Here is a 17,080-nt window from a genome sequence, read left to right on the forward strand (position 1 = left end):
CAATATCCCTGATGAAGATGGATGCAAAAATTCTCAACAAGATACTAGCCAGTAGGATCCAACAGTACATTAAGAAAATTATTCATCAAAAAAATAAATAAATAAAATAAAAAAAAAGAAGATTATTCATCATGACCAAGTAGGATTTATCCCTGGGACACAAGGCTGGTTCAACACTCGTAAAACAATCAATGTGATTCATCATATCAGCAAAAGAAAAACCAAGAACCGTATGATCCTCTCATTAGATGCAGAGAAAGCATTTGACAAAATACAGCATCCATTCCTGATCAAAACTCTTCAGAGTGTAGGGATAGAGAGAATATTCCTCAACATCTTAAAAGCCATCTACAAAACCCCACAGCAAATATCATTCTCAATGGAGAAGCACTGGGAGCCTTTCCCCTAAGATCAGGAACAAGACAGGGATGTCCACTCTCACCACTGCTATTCAACATAGTACTGGAAGTCCTCGCCTCAGCAATCAGACAACAAAAAGACATTAAAGGCTTTTTTCATTTCTTATATTGGACATTTGTTTTCTCTTTTTCTCCCTTAAAAAGTCTCACTAGTGGCCACTAGTGGCTTGTTAATTTCACTGGCCCTTAATTTTGTTTTTGTTGACTTTCTAATGTATATGTATTTTCTCATTAATTTCTCCTCTTATTTTTATTATTTTATTTCTTCTTTTCTTGTACATATTTTCTAGTTATTTTCTAATTTCTCTAGATGAATAGAATGCTTGCTCATTAATATCCAGTCTTTCTTCTTTTCTACTATTATGTTTTTATGGCTAAAATTTTTCTTCTAAGGATTTCTTTGGCTAAATTGTACAAATTTTGATACATAACATTTTCATGTGGTTCAATTCCAAACATTGTATAATTCTGTTTGGATTTCTTCTTTGATCATGGGTTATGAGGATATGGACTGCATTTCTGAACTTTGATGAGACTTGCCTTGTTGGTCCAACTTACAGTCAATTTTTTTGATGTTTTATGTGTGCTTGAAAAGATAGTATATTCTGAAGTGCTTGAGTAGAATGTTCTCTATTTATTCATTTGGTCAAGTTTCTTGTTATAGTCATACTTATGTCCTTATTAAACTTTTGTTTGCTTCTTCCATAAATTATTAAACAGGAGATATCTATCTATCTATCTATCTATCTATCTATCATCTATCTATCTATCTATCTATCTATCTATCTATCTATCTATCTATATAATGTAAGTTCCCACTATGATTATGGACTTGTCTACTTCTCTCTGGTTTTGACCATTTTTACCTTATATATTTTGAAACCATGTTATCTTCTCCAGTTAAAATGTTATCTTCTCCAGTTAAAATGTGTGAGGGGAAATAAAAGAAGAAATATTGGCTGCAAAGATAACTCTGGAAATGTTGCTGGATAAGTAATTCACATTGTAGGGTGTTTTCCTTTATTATACTTGTTGGTATATTTTGTCTCCCCAAAAGACATAATGTTGGACTCCTCCCCCATACTACAGAATGTAAACTTACTTGGAGATAGGGTCTTTACAGAGTTAAGCAAGTTAAAATAAAGTTATTAGGGTGGGTCCTAATCCAATATTATTGCTTTCCTTACAAAAAGGGGAAATTTGGACAGAGTCAGATATGTATGGGAGAAAGGTGTCCATCTATAAGCCAGTGATAGAGATCTACAACAGATTCCATTTCACATCCTTCAGGAGGACCAGCCTTGTAGACACCTTGATTGTGGACATCTAGCTTCCAGAACTGTGAGTTAATAAATTTCTGTTGTTTAAGTCATGCAATTTGTAGTAATTTCTTATGGCAGTCCTAGAAAACTAATGGAATATTATAGCTTACAAAGCAATTTTGTTATTTAATGTGAAAAGTATGATTTAGAGGCACTTGGGTGGCATCAGTCAAATGTCTTATTTTTGATTTCCACTCAGGTCATGATCTCAAGGTTGTGGGATGGAGCCTTGGGTCAGGCTCCATGCTCAGTAGGAGTCAGCTTGAAGATTCTCTCCCTCTGCCCCTCCTCCCTCTCTCTCTCTTTCTCTCTCTCTCTCAAATAAATGAACAAATTAATTAAATTAAATTGTAAAAGGAAATAAAATAAAATGAAAAATATGTTTTAAGCAGAGGATAAAAATATTTTCACCCTTAAAAAGAAGAATTCTAAGTCAAGGAAAAATGTTGACCTACTATGTAATAGAATATTATTTTACAGATTAATAGTAAAGTTAAAATTTTTTCATCTGCTATAAAGAGAGATTTTTGTTTAATAAATTTGGTAGGTCGTCTTATTGAACAAAAGAAAAACAATCCCCATGTCCTCAGAATTATATTTTATGATTTCCTAATTAAAGATGAGAAAGAGAATTCCCAAGTGTCCTTCAGGGAAGATCAGTGCAACAAATATAATTAACTCTAACAGATTTAATAATAAATCACCAAATCTCATAAGCATAATAAATTCAACCAGGGAATTATTGCAATATAGACTCAGTGAAATAATCACAAATTCAAGTTCAGAGCAGAATGAATTACAAATATAGTGCAGATATATTAAACTCTTCTGAAAGTCAAATTTTAAAGAAGCTTAATTTTCTTTTTTTTTTTAAAGAAGATTAATTTTCTTAACAGAGATCTTGGGCCATACTATTTTTGAGATTATTTATTATTGGAAAGAGAAGAATGTGATAATGTATAGCCATGGCCCTCCTAAGATAATGTCAGTAAGGATAATTATATCTTCCTATAAAATCTTCATAGTATTTTGTTAGAGAGAAGATATAAAACTGAATAAGGCACGGAATTATGAATATGACCCAAGAGATAACTTCTTTAAGGCCACCTGTAGAATTTTGAAATCATTTACACAAATTTTCTTATTAGCAATGTTCTGGTCTCTCTAATTCCCAAAAGTACCCTCCTCTGATATTGTGAGCATTTTGAGGCTCTTGTCTCACATGGTCAGCCCAGTGTCTGGGATATACATCTGATAAATAGTCAACTGATGAATAAAATAAAACTAACAGTTTGATGTGATTCCATGTTTATCTGATCTCATAAATCCAGAACAAGCTTATTGACAGTAAGAAACAAACCTATCACTTACAACCTCTTGATCATGACACCCAATCTGATATAATATAGGTAATTGGTTCGATCAATGAAGTATGATTTAAAGTACTTAGGTTTAAGTATTTTTAAGTCAGAATTTCAATAAAGGGCCATTCAAATGTTTTTTTGTTTATTTCTTTGTTTGCCACTTCTTAGAAATAAAAGGAAAGACTCTTGGAAGTCATCTTTGATCATCAGCTTAATGAAGGAAACTCATAGAGGTGATCACCTAATCTCTTCCTGGACATTTCAAATGGTGTGAGTAATAGAAATATCACATATTCATTAGATATTCTATTCTACCATCTGATTGTTCTAGTTATTAGAAACCTTTCCCTACAGTGAATCCCAAATTGGCCTACAGTTAAATTTACTCTTAAATCTTAATTTTGCCTCAAGGAGATATAAGAAAGAAGTTCATCTTAGAAATGATAGCTCTACAGATATCTAAAGAAAACAATCATGTCTCCACTAAGTCTATTTCTAATTATAAAAACAAACACATTTCTATGTTTCAATAGATGCCAGGGATACAGTTAATTTTCAATGATGGGGTTGGAGATAAGTAGGGGCTGGAGAGAATGATTTAATTATAGTTATAACCTCTCTACCAATTTGTGTCTAAGCTGTTTCACATACAGGAAGTCCAAGGAATATTTCAGCAACAAGGCACATAGAGAGTCAGTTGGAGTGAAAAAGAGCCTTCAGAGGATATATAGATGTTTTTTGTTGTTGTCTTATTTTTGATTTCCCAGAACTTGGTTCCTCTTCTTCTTGTTATTATTTTTAAGATTTATTGATGAATAATTGACATATAACATTGTTTAAGTTTAAGATGTACAATGTAATGATTTTATATATGTATATATCACCAAATTGTTGTAACAATAAATGTTAATAAACCCATCCATTGCCTCATATAGTAATTTTTTTGGTGTATGTGGTGAGAACTTTTAAGATCTGTTCTCTGAGAAACTTTCAAATATACACTCACCATGATGTACATTAAATCTCCATTAGATGATTTAATAAATTGTTCATATTGTCTATAACCTGTTCCCTAATTTTTCTATTTCTGGCATTTTAAATGATATGCAAAGAAGATCATTATTAAAATATTAGAAATAAAATGCGATGAGATACCATCATTCAGTCATGAATTCTTTGACTCTGGGATAAGTGGGATTTATACATTGTCTAGCAATTCTGTTCTTCCCAAACTTGGCTCCATTAGGACTCCCTGGATAAAAGGATTTATATTAGTTCCATTAATTAATAATTTATATGAATTATGATTTCAGTCTTGTATTGAAAGACAAATACCTTGATAAAGATAACTGGAATGATATTTAAGTGCATGTAATAAACAGAAATTATCTTTCACTGTCCTAATTTTTATTAATAGAAGCCTCTCTCTGTATGCACACAGTATTAATAATCCCCCACATTTCCAGATTTTAGGAATGAACATTTTACATCCATATTGTATAATAAAGATATAAACAGACTGCTACTTTACTATGTTTATTTTTGTGGCATGGGCACATGTTATCTTAGGCTGTTAAGACCACATAAATGATGGAGGCAAGAAAGGAATACAAGGAAATTAAGGCCACATTTCCAGTGTTATAAAAATAACCTGATAGGGGTCCCTGGGTGGTTCAGTCAGTAAAGTGTCTCTCAGTTTCAGCACACAGTATGCCATAAGTTGTCAATTAGAAGTTTGGATACTTCTTCACTACTTAGTACACAAATGACATTTGCTTACAGACCCCATTTTGATTATCTCTAAGTTGTACATTGTCACCCATAACATTAAAGTTAGAAAAATAACTTTAAAGTGTTATTTAATCTATGAAATATAAGAAATGTGAAGAAAATATAATTAGTAATTCTTCCATCATTTGGGACTATGTGGCAATAACGATCTCAACATCTTAGTGGCTCACAACAATGGAGGTTTGTTTCTCATATCTATAGGGGAGTTAGGATTGACTCAACTCCACATTGTCTTCATTCTAGAACCCAGGATTAAAAAGTAGTCCTCATCTAAAACATAATCATTTTATGTCAGAAGGAAAATGAACTGGTGGTGACTGACCATGGAATGGCTCTTAAAGTTTCTGTTCAGAAGTGGAACTATCGTTTCCTGTCATATTTCAATTATCAAAGCAAGTCACATGACCATACCTGCTACAATGAGCAAAGACACGTCATCCTCCCATAGGCAGGGGCCCATGGAAGAAGCTATGAATTATTTTGAGCAAAAATACAATCTATTACAAAGTAATATAACTTTAAAATTTCATCAGAAATTTATTGAACTATGTGATAGCACTTCTATAATTAAGGAAACAGATGTTTAACAAATGTTTGTTGAGGAATGCATTTTTCTGTGTCATGTCTTTCTAACATTATAAAACAATCACAAATTATTCTTTAGGATCCAGGAAGAAATGTAAATGACTAAAATACCAATTTGGAGACAGGAGGAAAAAAAAAAAAGAAGAAGACAGGAGGGCCTTGAGTTGACAGTAGGAAGTACATGCCTAATTTTTATTATCTTGCATTTTGGTGTGGCTCATTGGTTACTGGTGGTGAACTAATATTGATACATTATTATTAACTGAGATCCTAAGGGTTCATTTTTTTGTGTTATACAGTTTCATGGGTTTAACAAATACATAATGTTGTGGTATATCTATTCCTATGGTATCATACAGAATAGTTTCACTGTCTTGAAAATCTCAGGCTCCATGTATTCATCCTTTATTCCTCCCCTTGAATCTCTGGCAACCACTAATCTTTTTACTATGTCTATAGTTTTGCCTTTTCTAGATGTCATAACATAGAATCATATAGTATGTATGTAAGCCTTTTCAAACTGGCTTCTTCAACTTAGCAATATGACTTTAAGTTTCTTCCATGTCATTTCATGGCTTGTTAGCCCATTTCTTTTCATCACTGAATAATATTCTATTGTATAGATTACCAGAGTTTATAAATCAATTCACCTACTGAGGGACACCTTGGTTGATCTTGGTTTGGGGTAATTATGAATAAATCTGCTATAAACACTTCTTTAGACATGAATTTTCAACTCATTTGGGTAAATACTCATGAGAATGATTGTTGGATGGTTAGGTTTTTCTTTTCTTTGCTCATAAATTTGTAGTTTGGCTGGGGTTTAGCTGATGTTGGATGTATGAGGCTGGGCTAAGCTGGGCTAATCCAGGTACAGTTAGGTTTGTATCCAAGCTCAGTTAAGATTGGTCCCTTCCAGATGTTTAATTCTGGGATTAAGTGATTCAGAACATGTCATTATGGCAACAGCAGAAGCATAAGAGGCCAAGTTAACTCACACAGACTTAAGATCTGTGTTCATGTCATGATCATTAACAGTCCAATGGCGAACAACTACATGGCCAAGACCAAAGCCAATGTGTCAGAGATGAATACTCCACTGATTTTGCTGGGACACAATGCAAAGTCACTTTGTAGCAGAGGAAAGGAAAGGAGTAAAGAACTGGGAGCATCAATCTTATCTATTACACTGCCCCATGTGATTGGAAGACATAATTTCTTTGAGTCTCAGTTTCTTCATCTATACAATATGAAGAATTTCAAGTAACCATGCAGAATTACTGAGATAAAATTGCATACACAAAATATTTCTAAGTTTTATAAAACTCTACACATGTAAGGCATTGTTAGAGAAAAAGATTTGTTGCTATTAAGATTATTATTTTCAGGGACTAGAAACACAGAAGTCAGCTGGTTTAGTTAACAATAAAAAAACCTTAGACATCTCTCAAAAGTAATCATGCTGATGTGGATTTCCATAGTGTATATTATAATGAACTTTTAAAAAAATTTTTTAAAGATTTTATTTATTCATGAGAGACACAGAGCGTGCGCGAGAGGCAGAGACCCAGGCAGAGGGAGAAGCAGGCTCCATGCAGGGAGCCCTACGTGGGACTTGATCCAGGGTCTTCAGGATCACAACCTGGGCCGAAGGTGGCACTAAACCACTGAGCTACCCAGGCTGCCCTATAGTGGACTTTTAAATAATATTTACACTAGAGATTGAAAAAGAAATTGAGATTAATAGAGAAGGGAGATGCTAGTAGCATTTTGTATTTTATTTTTTATATATTTTTTATTGGAGTTTGGCATTTAGCATTTTAAACACTACAGATATCAAGATAGTATTATCCTCTCCTTACAAAGTTGCATTTAGTAACTTTAGTACATGCTTTATCAGTATTTTTCCAATAGAAATAATGATGTCACTGAAAGATCCTCTCAGTCTTTCCCAACCAGAGCGTCCATCAAGATTCGTTCTATAAATCAGTTTTATTTCTATGCATTCACCTATACATCTTTTAGTCTGAATACCAATATATTCATTTGTCTATCCCTTCACACTCACCCATTTGTTCATTGACTTCTAGATATCCCCTCACCTGTACATTTATCCATCATCTATCCATCCATCCACCTAATATCTACACAATATCCACTGGTACTGAGTCAGACATAAGAATACCAAGATAAAGATACTGCCCTAACAATCTAGTAGAGAAAGAAGTAAAAAGATAACATCATAATTTGAAAAGTACCATCAGAGATAAGCATCACAGAGCACTATGGCAATAGAGGAAAGTCCTATACTTAGAGAAAAGAAATACAGGAATTTTCTAGGGAAGGTGATATTTTTGCTGATTTTTGAGGCAAATAATAGTGGAAAAGGAGCAGTATAAGAAATATAAGAAAACAGGATGAGTCTGGAGAAATTGTATGGTTTGACTTGAACATAGAATGAATAAATCGGAGATGACTCTAAAAAGGGGACACAGTCAAGATGTTATGGTGTTTCTTCAGTTCTGGTTTCAAATCTTATGAAGAAAGCTGCTGGATTTTTATCCACCTACATAATTTTATTATCTTAGTTAGGTGCACATTTTTCAAAGGTACGCTCCCTATTCTGTTTCCCCCAATTTTCAACTGAGGATGTGAAGACCCTGTCTCAGATAAATTTTGACAACTTAAAAGCATTTTAAACAACTATATAGTGAATGCAAGAAGAGGCAGATATCATTAGTTGCTTCAAAAAAAGTAAAATATTAGGTAAGTTGTTAGATACTTATCCTATTCTTCCTCTCCCACAACTTTTGCTTCTATATACTATGTATTTAGTAATAATAGTATTCGTGCATCTGCAAAAGTGGAAAAAACTCTAGTTCTAACAATACCTGAGGAACTTATAGCACATCTCTAATTGGTAGCATTAACATCCAAGCTGTGGCGTATCATCCTGTGGCAAGGGTGAACTGCTTGTAAGTTGTCTAGGAGGCTTCCAGAATAAATCAGAGGCAAGATGATGTGGCAGGCAGCTCAGGTGGGATGAGAGAAAAAAGAAAACTTAAGTGCAATGATGCAGTCCTGGCTTCTGCAAAGCTTGCTTGTCCCTGCTCATGGAGAATTAATGTTTCCCCGCATTAGCCACGAATTCCACTTCCCAACGAACAACTTATTCTGCACCTCCCACATGAGCCACCCAAGGGGGATTCCACTTAGCAAAGCTCCAGGTGCAGCCCCTGCCCGCCCTGCCCTCCTCTGGCTGCGCCTTCCTTATCCCCTGGCAGGAGGGGTGTGGGGCAAAGGGAGGAAGCTGGGATCCAGAGACATTTCTGCCCCGCCCATTCCCACAGAACCATTAAACGATGTTCCTGGCCTGCCCCCAGTCCTAGCAGATAAGCCTTCCAACCTGCCAGGCTTTGAATATTCCTCTTCTAAGGCACGCCCCACCCACACCGCCCTGCCCAGCACTGAGACCTGCCCCCAGTAGGCATCAGAGAAAAGTGAGCCAGTGGAGGGTTACACGCCCCTTGGTCCTAGGAGTATTTATTGAGCCCCTGTTGCTGTCATGTGTGAGTGGGGAGGAGGGCTGGATTTGAGTAGTGAGTGGAGAGATAGGATGAGGAGTAAGGGAACATAAAGTAGAGAAGGCATATTTGTTCATGCTTTTCCCCAACTTCAGTACTTAGGGCAAGAGGGGATAAGTAAACAAGGGAGTTGCATAAGGAAAGTGCTGAAAGCTCTCAGAGCAAAATATCAAGTACAGTAGTCCCCCCTTACCCTTGGTTTCAGTTACCTGCTGTCAACCACAGTCCCAAAGCAAATAATCCACTTTCTGACCTATCAGAAGGGCATAGTAGCTTCATGCTAGGTCACAGTGCCTACCTCATTCCCTTCACCACCTCTCATCATGACAAGAAGGTTGAATACAGTATAATAAGATAGTTTGAGAGAGAGAGAGAGAGAGAGAGAACCACATTAATGTAGCTTTTATTACAGTGTGTTGTTATAATTGCTCCATGTTGTTGAGTTATTGTTAATTTCCTACTGTGCCTAATTTATCAATTAAACTTTATCATAGGTATGCAAGTATCAGAACAAAACAGTACAAAGAGTCTGGTACTATCCACAGTTTTGGGTATCTACTGGGGGTATTGGAACATGTTCCTCAGGGATAAGGAGGGACTACTGCAAGACTAGTAGGTTAGGGAAGGTTTCTTGTAGGAACTGCCGTTTGATGTCAGACATGAAGAATGAAGGAGTTAGCTAGGCAAAAGGATGTGGGGAACTGAGGGGAATGGGGAGGGGGCAGAGTTCCAGTAGAAGAAACAGCATAAGGGAAGGCCTCTGATGAGAAAAATCACAGTAGATTCCAAACACTCTAAGAACACCAATTTGAGTGGAACATGGAGTAGTCCGCTAAGAAGAAATGGAGCTGAACAAGGAACCAGAAATCAGATTCTGGAGGACTTTGTAAGACAGCTTGAAGGGCTTACACTTTATTCAATAAAAGCTATCAAAGGTTTTTAAAGTAGGAAAATGGCATGATTAGATCTAAAATTTACAAGTTCACTCTGACAATACTGTGGAGGATGTGTTGGAAGGCAAGACTAGATCAGTTAGTAGGTTGGCATTGATCTAGTAATGTGAATTAGGATGTAAACAGTGGGGGTGAAGACATAGATGGATTTGAGAGATATTTCAGGCATAAAATTAACAAAACTTCAGTGGAGTAGCAGGTAAGTGAAGAAGGATGAAGAGTCAAGGATGACTCATTTCTGACATCAGCAACTAGATGGATAGTGACCATATAAGTTATCTCTTTTTTTCTTTCTTCTCCATGTCTTTACCACCTTTAGAGCCATTATCTATAGCTATTATCTACTGCCTTTAGTTATTCTTATTTGTGTAGAGACTTTATTGTCTTCCTGCCTGTATTATAAATTTCTTGAAGATATGGACACCATTTTTTTTCATGTTTTCTTTTGCTTAGACTGTACCACAAAGGACCCATTCAAATGATCAAATGAATGAATGACCTCAAAGATTTGAGCCTCAAAACTAGAAAAGTTAAAGTTGCCAGGGCCCAAGCTGTAGATGAATCTAAAGCTCTGTGATAGGCACATGAGAAAATGTCCTGCATCACTTGCCATCAGGGAAATACAAATCAAAACCACAATAAGATACCATCTCACACCAGTGAGAATGGTGAAAATTAACAAGACAGGAAACAACAAATGTTGGAGAGGATGTGGAGAAAGGGGAACCCTCTTGCACTGTTGGTGGCAATGTGAACTGGTACAGCCACTCTGGAAAACTGTGTGGAGGTTACTCAAAGAGTTAAAAATAGAACTGCTCTACAACCTAGCAATTGCACTGCTGAGGATTTACCCCTATGATACAGATGCATTGAAACAGCAGGACACCTACGCCCTGATGTTTATAACAGCATTGTCCACAATAGCCAAACTGTGGAAGGAACCTCGGTGTCCATCGAAAGATGAATGGATAAAGAAGATGTGGTCTATGTATACAATGGAATATTACTCAGACATTAGAAATGAAAAATACTCACCATTTGCCTCAGCGTGGAGAGTCTTATGCTGAGTGAATCAGAGAAGGACAAACATTGTATGGTTTCATTCATTCGAGGAATATAAAAAATAGATAAAATGAGTAAAGGGGAAAGGAGGGAAAATGAGTGGGAAATATCAGTGAGGGTGACAGATCATGAGAGACACCTAACTCTGGGAAACGAACTCTGAGAAAGGGAGGTGGGTGGGGGGATGGGGTGACTGGGTGACAGGCATTGAGGGGGGCACTTGACGGGATAAGCACTGGGTAATATGCTATATGTTGGCAAATTGAACTCCAATAAAAAAATTAAAAAAAATAAAGCTCTGAAGATAGATAGTGTTGTGGACTCAAAAGAGTATAAGCCAAGGCTTGGACTTTGAAAAATGTACTATTTCTATAAAGGACTAGATAGTAAATATTTTAGGTTGTGTGGGCCTAACTCTGTCACAACTACTCAACCCCCTAAGGTAGCACAAAATTAGCCATTGACCATACATAAATGGATATGTCTCTCTTTCAATAAAACTTTATTTACAAACACAATCAGTGGTCTAGATTTGACTCATGGTTCATAGTTTGTTGACTCCTTTTCTAGATCATAATTTGTAGATTTGAGCGCTGCCTTGAGGTAAGAAGTTGGCGTTGGAGTACAAACAACCTCAGAAAATCATAGAAATGGTCTAAGGTCCCTTCCCATCAATATCTTTGTGCCCGGTACAGTGCCAAACAGAAAATGCCTATTAAATATTGAATCAAGGTCACCTGTGAATGCAATATTAAAGAATCACAGAACCTGGTAAGACTTCTCTACTAAAAGTTCTTGGTAAATAACAGGGAGTCAAATAATAACAACCAAAGTATCATTTTGATGTCTGGCTTTTATTCTTTATTTTTTTTCAAGTACTATGCATCAGATATTGTGCTAGGAGTGTGTGTGTGTGTGTGTGTGTGTGTATTCACACAGGATTCTCATAACAACCTTGCAAGGAGCATAAGATGAAGACAATGAGTGCTATGTTTTGAATTATGTTTCCCCCCAAAATGATATGTTGAAGCCTTAACCCTCAGTGCTTTAGAATATGACCTTATATTTAGAAATAGAGTCATTGCAGCTATAATGATTTAAGATGAAGTCATATCAGAGTAGAGTAGGTCTTAATCCAGTATGATGAGTGTCATTATAAGAAGACAACTGTATGAAGACACAGACACAGGAGAATGCCACAGGAAGACAGGTGATTGCAATGATACTTCTACAAGCCAAGGAACACCTGGGGCAACCAGAAGTTAGGAGAAAGCATGGAACAGATCCTCTCTTGGAAACTTCAAGAGAATATGACCCTGTTGGAAACTTGGTTTTAAACTTCTAGACTCCAGAATTATGAAACGATAATTTTCTGTTGTGTTAACCCACCCAGGTTTTGGTACTTTGTTATAGTCTAGGAAACAAATACACGGAGACTTAAGAAATCTCTCATTTGTCCAAGATCACCCAGATAGTCTGAGACAGAGTCAATATCCAAACCCGTGACTGTCTGGCTCCCAAATCCATGCTCTTTTGATTATCCTGAGATGAATCAATCTTTGATCCTACTTTACAATCATAAAATAATGTAAAATCAAATATTGACTCACACCAGAAAAGTAGTTCTCTCTCTTCCATTCTCACTCTACAACATTCCCTATGGACAATATCTATTATCTATCTACCTGTCTCTCATTTATCTATCTACTGACTGATTTCTCTACCAACACTATCTTTAAAAATCATGTATCTAATGTTATTCTTTATAGCCACAAGCTATAAGTTCCACCTTTCATTCCCTTCAAATTTCACCCTCTTCATTTTTTTACTGTTTTTAAGTAAACCATCTTAATCTATTTATACATTTTTTACAAATTTAGCTATTCATAAGTTTAAAAAAAGCTCATCAGCACACACCTAATGAAGATTTAAAAAAATATAGTCAATAAATATCTCCAGGTGAAAGCTCTTGAACATGAGGAAATGGAAGGTGAGATAAAACAAATATTTTGAACCTTTAAAAATATGTTATCTCATTCCATTCCAATTCTCATTCCAATCCCAAAAGGCAAGCAGTATTAACTATTTTTGGAAGAAGAAACTCAAGATCAAAGAGGGTTAAGAAATTTGCTTATGATCAAAGCTAGGGGTGTCTGGTTGGCTCAGATGGTTAAGCATCTGCCTTCAGCTCAGGTTATGATCTCAGGGTCCTGGGATGGAGCCCTACATCAGGCTCCATGCTCAGTGGGGAGTCTGATTCTCCTTCTCCCTCTGCAGCTGCCCCTGTTCATGCTCCCCTTCTCTCTCTCTCTCTCTCAAACGAATAACTAAAATATTTTTTTTTTAAAAAAGGATCAAAGCAAGTATATGGTAGAGCCAACATTCCTCCCAGGTCTGTCTGGCTCTAAGGACCACACTGTCCTCAGTTTACCTTAGTCACATAAATTATTCTCCCCTCTGTCCCTCACTTTCTTCATGGCATTATTTCCAAACTAACACTATCTTTCCCCATATTCTTCCCAAAGAGCCATTTTCCACATTCACATAATACACTAAGCCCTTGTCTCTCCTTTATAAAATTGGCCAGAAGCAATACTATAAAGTATGTAGAAATCCTATCAGGAAGCCTTTCATCTTTTGATCCTTTGGCAGACATTAGCAGGTCTTGTTGAGTACCTTGGAGGTTGACAAGAACACCCAGCATTTTCTCTTTTCCTATACTAGAGACCAAGGTGCCTTTCTCCCTATATGAGAAGCCCTCTATCTGGGCCATTGGTCCCATCCTTTTTAGTCTCTTCAGGAATCTTTTCTCTGTCTCAGATCTATATCTCTCATCACTCCCTCCTCCTCTGTTACTTTCTCTCTGCTTACTAATAGTCCTTCTTTAAAAAAAATACTTCCTTTATTCTATCTACCCCTCAAGTCACCACCAAAGGCTCCCTATCCTTTTTCTCCCAGCCCTCGAAAGCAATATGTGGTCAACTCCATTTCTTCATCAAATAACCCACTTCAATCATATTTTGCCTCCATCTTCCATTGAAAATGTGCTAAGACTACATGAAAACCTCTTAAATATCAAAGCCAATGCATACTTTGGGGTCATTATCCTACTCCACTCCTCTGCTGCATTTAAAGTTCCTACTCTCTCATTCTGCTTAAACTCTTTCCTCTCTTGATTTCTGGAAGATTACATCCATTTATGCTCTTCTTAGTTTCTTTGTTTTCTTCTTCCTCTGCCTTCTAACATGGCCCACTGCTTGTCTCTCATTTCCTTCTGTCCTGAGAATCCTTCCACTCTGATAGCTTCAGCCAACACCTTTATTCAGAGCTATTCATCAGAACTATATAGCTGATTCTGTCCTCACCTGACATCCTCTTCAATATTTTCAAAGGACTTTTTCTTAAGGTGAGTTTTGAAAAAAAAAAAAAGTAGAAATTTTCTATCAGATTCACAAAGTAGAGAGAGAGTATTCTGAGCAGGCAGATGCAAATCATATGCAGAAATAAAAAGATATGAAAGATTAGTATAGATTGAGAGGGGTGTAATCAGTTGAGCTACAGTATGAAATTAAACTGGTGAGACATAGGGGTCGAAGGAGAGATGAGAGATGAAGCTAGGCAGATAGGCAGGGGTCAAACGAAATTAGATTTTAACCTGTATATGGTATGGCGTACCACTATGGAATTCTAAGCAGACTACTATGAGTGGCTCTGAATTCTAGAAAGTTCATCATGTAAAGAGGGTGAAAAAAGGTTGACACTAGAGGCAGGAGACCAATGAAGTCGTGTCAAAATCCAGGTGACAGATGATAATAAACTAGGATGATAGAAATGCCTTTGGAAAGTAAGGGATGATGGGCCTTCCTAAATTGGAATCAACAGAATTTGGTGATTAATCAAATTAAAAGGTGCATTAAAAAAGGTAGATTCTAGGGTGACGGGGTTTCTAGTTTGGGTAACTGGGTAGATGAAAAGTCATTAAGCATAATGGATTATAGGAAGTAAAGTAGAGTTATTGGTCAGAGTTCATTCATTCATTCACCAAACAACTGTTTCCTGAATGATTTCCATTTTGGACATAAATTTGAGATGGCTTAAAACATTCAATTTTGAGATATCTAGGAAACTGGTAGAGACAGACACCTAAAACTCAGAAGACATGTCTGCGTTGTGTTGCTATTATTAACAACATTGTGACATACATTTATGATGGTAAATTTTTGCCCAGATGCTCAATTAGCTCTATTGTGTAGGAGATGTTAGTGAAATGAGAATTAGTTGAAATCTCTAATAGTCCAGTACCATGTTGCTGATATTACTTTCTTAAATAATATCTTTTCAATTTGTGTTCTTATATGATTAACCTAATTTTTCCAAAAAAGAACAAACACAAAACTGCATAATTGAGCAGTATATGGCTGGTTTCTGAAAAACTGGTGTAGAATTAAATGTTTAAAAAAATTATCTTTTTAAGTATTTTTATTATCCTAGAGGAAAGTGCTACCTTCCCCTTCTTTGGGAGTGCCTTTTGACTTTATAACAACACTTTATATTTGATTACTACTCATTCATTAGTGATAGATTTATGAATAATTACAATTCTTTTTTGGGAAGTGGACAAATTTTACAAAGAACTTAAATATATGTGTACCTTTTGATCCAGTAATTCAACTTTTGGAAAATTCAACTGTTCTAAATAACCCAAGCAATGGAAAGAGCTATATGCACGGTGAAGTTTATCATAAATTTCTTTGTATTTTTTAAAGAAAAGGAAGCAATCTTGGCATCCAAGTTCATTTATATGTATTCATTAAAAGTGCTATTAGTAAAAAAAAGTGTTATTAGGAAAGTAATAGAAAGACATGGAAAATGCATATGATAAAATAGTAAGAGAAAAAGCAGAACAATTTTAAGTAGATTATAATTACAATTATGTAAAAAACATGTATGTAGGAAAAATAATGGGAGTAAATTTGTTAAAATAATCAAGAATAGTTATATTTGAATGAGGAAAGTAAAGGTTATTATTTTTATTTTTCAAATTATCGATGTATCAGAGATCGGTCATATTTGTTTTCCCAGAGACTACTGGCCCTTTTTATGATACAAGTGCCCTGACTTTCCCTAGGGAATTGATGATTCTTTCTCAGAGTTCATGTGACTTCAGTGAGGTTGGTGCCACCCCTGCCAGGCTCATTAGAGGCAATTAGCTCATTAAAGGCAATTAGACCCAGGTCTAGGACTGTTATGGGAACTTTCGGAAATGATGCAGGTTCTTTCCACTGTGAATTGCTAAGAGGATAGGATATAAGTCTGGAGCTGCAGGCAGCCTTATTGTCATCATGGGGGTAGAATCCATCTGTGAAAAGAGCCAGAGAGCAAAGCAGAGACAAGATGAAGAAAAGAAAACTTAACTCTGGGAAACGAACTAGGGGTGGTGGAAGGGGAGGAGGGCGGGGAGTGGGGGTGAATGGGTGACGGGCACTGAGGGGGGCACTTGACGGGATGAGCACTGGGTGTTATTCTGTAAGTTGGCAAATTGAACACCAATAAAAAATAAATTTATTATTTTCAAAAAAAGGAAAAGAAAACTGAATCCTGGGAACATTGTTTGAGCCTGTGGGGATAGCCTTGTCTAATGTAAACTACTCCTGGCCTTTTCAACTACATGAACCCACAATTTCGTTTTTTTCTTAAACCAGATGGATTTTGTTTTTTTCTCTTTACAACAGATAGAGCCCTCATTCACTGAGTAATCAAATTATATTACTTTTATGTTATTTCTTAAAAAAGCATATATACTAGTAAGCATTCCTGAAGCCTTCTAAGCATTCTAAAGTTTGAATTCATTTATTGAGCTGCACTAGAAGCATGGATGAAATATTGATATTAATTTCAAGATTCCAGAAAATCCAAAAAACTTGACCTTGCCCAGTCACATTGCCCTCATAAAGTTATTGAAGGATTTAAACAGAGGGAAGAAAGTAATACAGATGAACT

The sequence above is a fragment of the Vulpes vulpes genome, chromosome 13 (genome assembly GCF_048418805.1).
Source record: "Vulpes vulpes isolate BD-2025 chromosome 13, VulVul3, whole genome shotgun sequence".
NCBI classification, from domain to species: Eukaryota; Metazoa; Chordata; class Mammalia; order Carnivora; family Canidae; genus Vulpes; species Vulpes vulpes.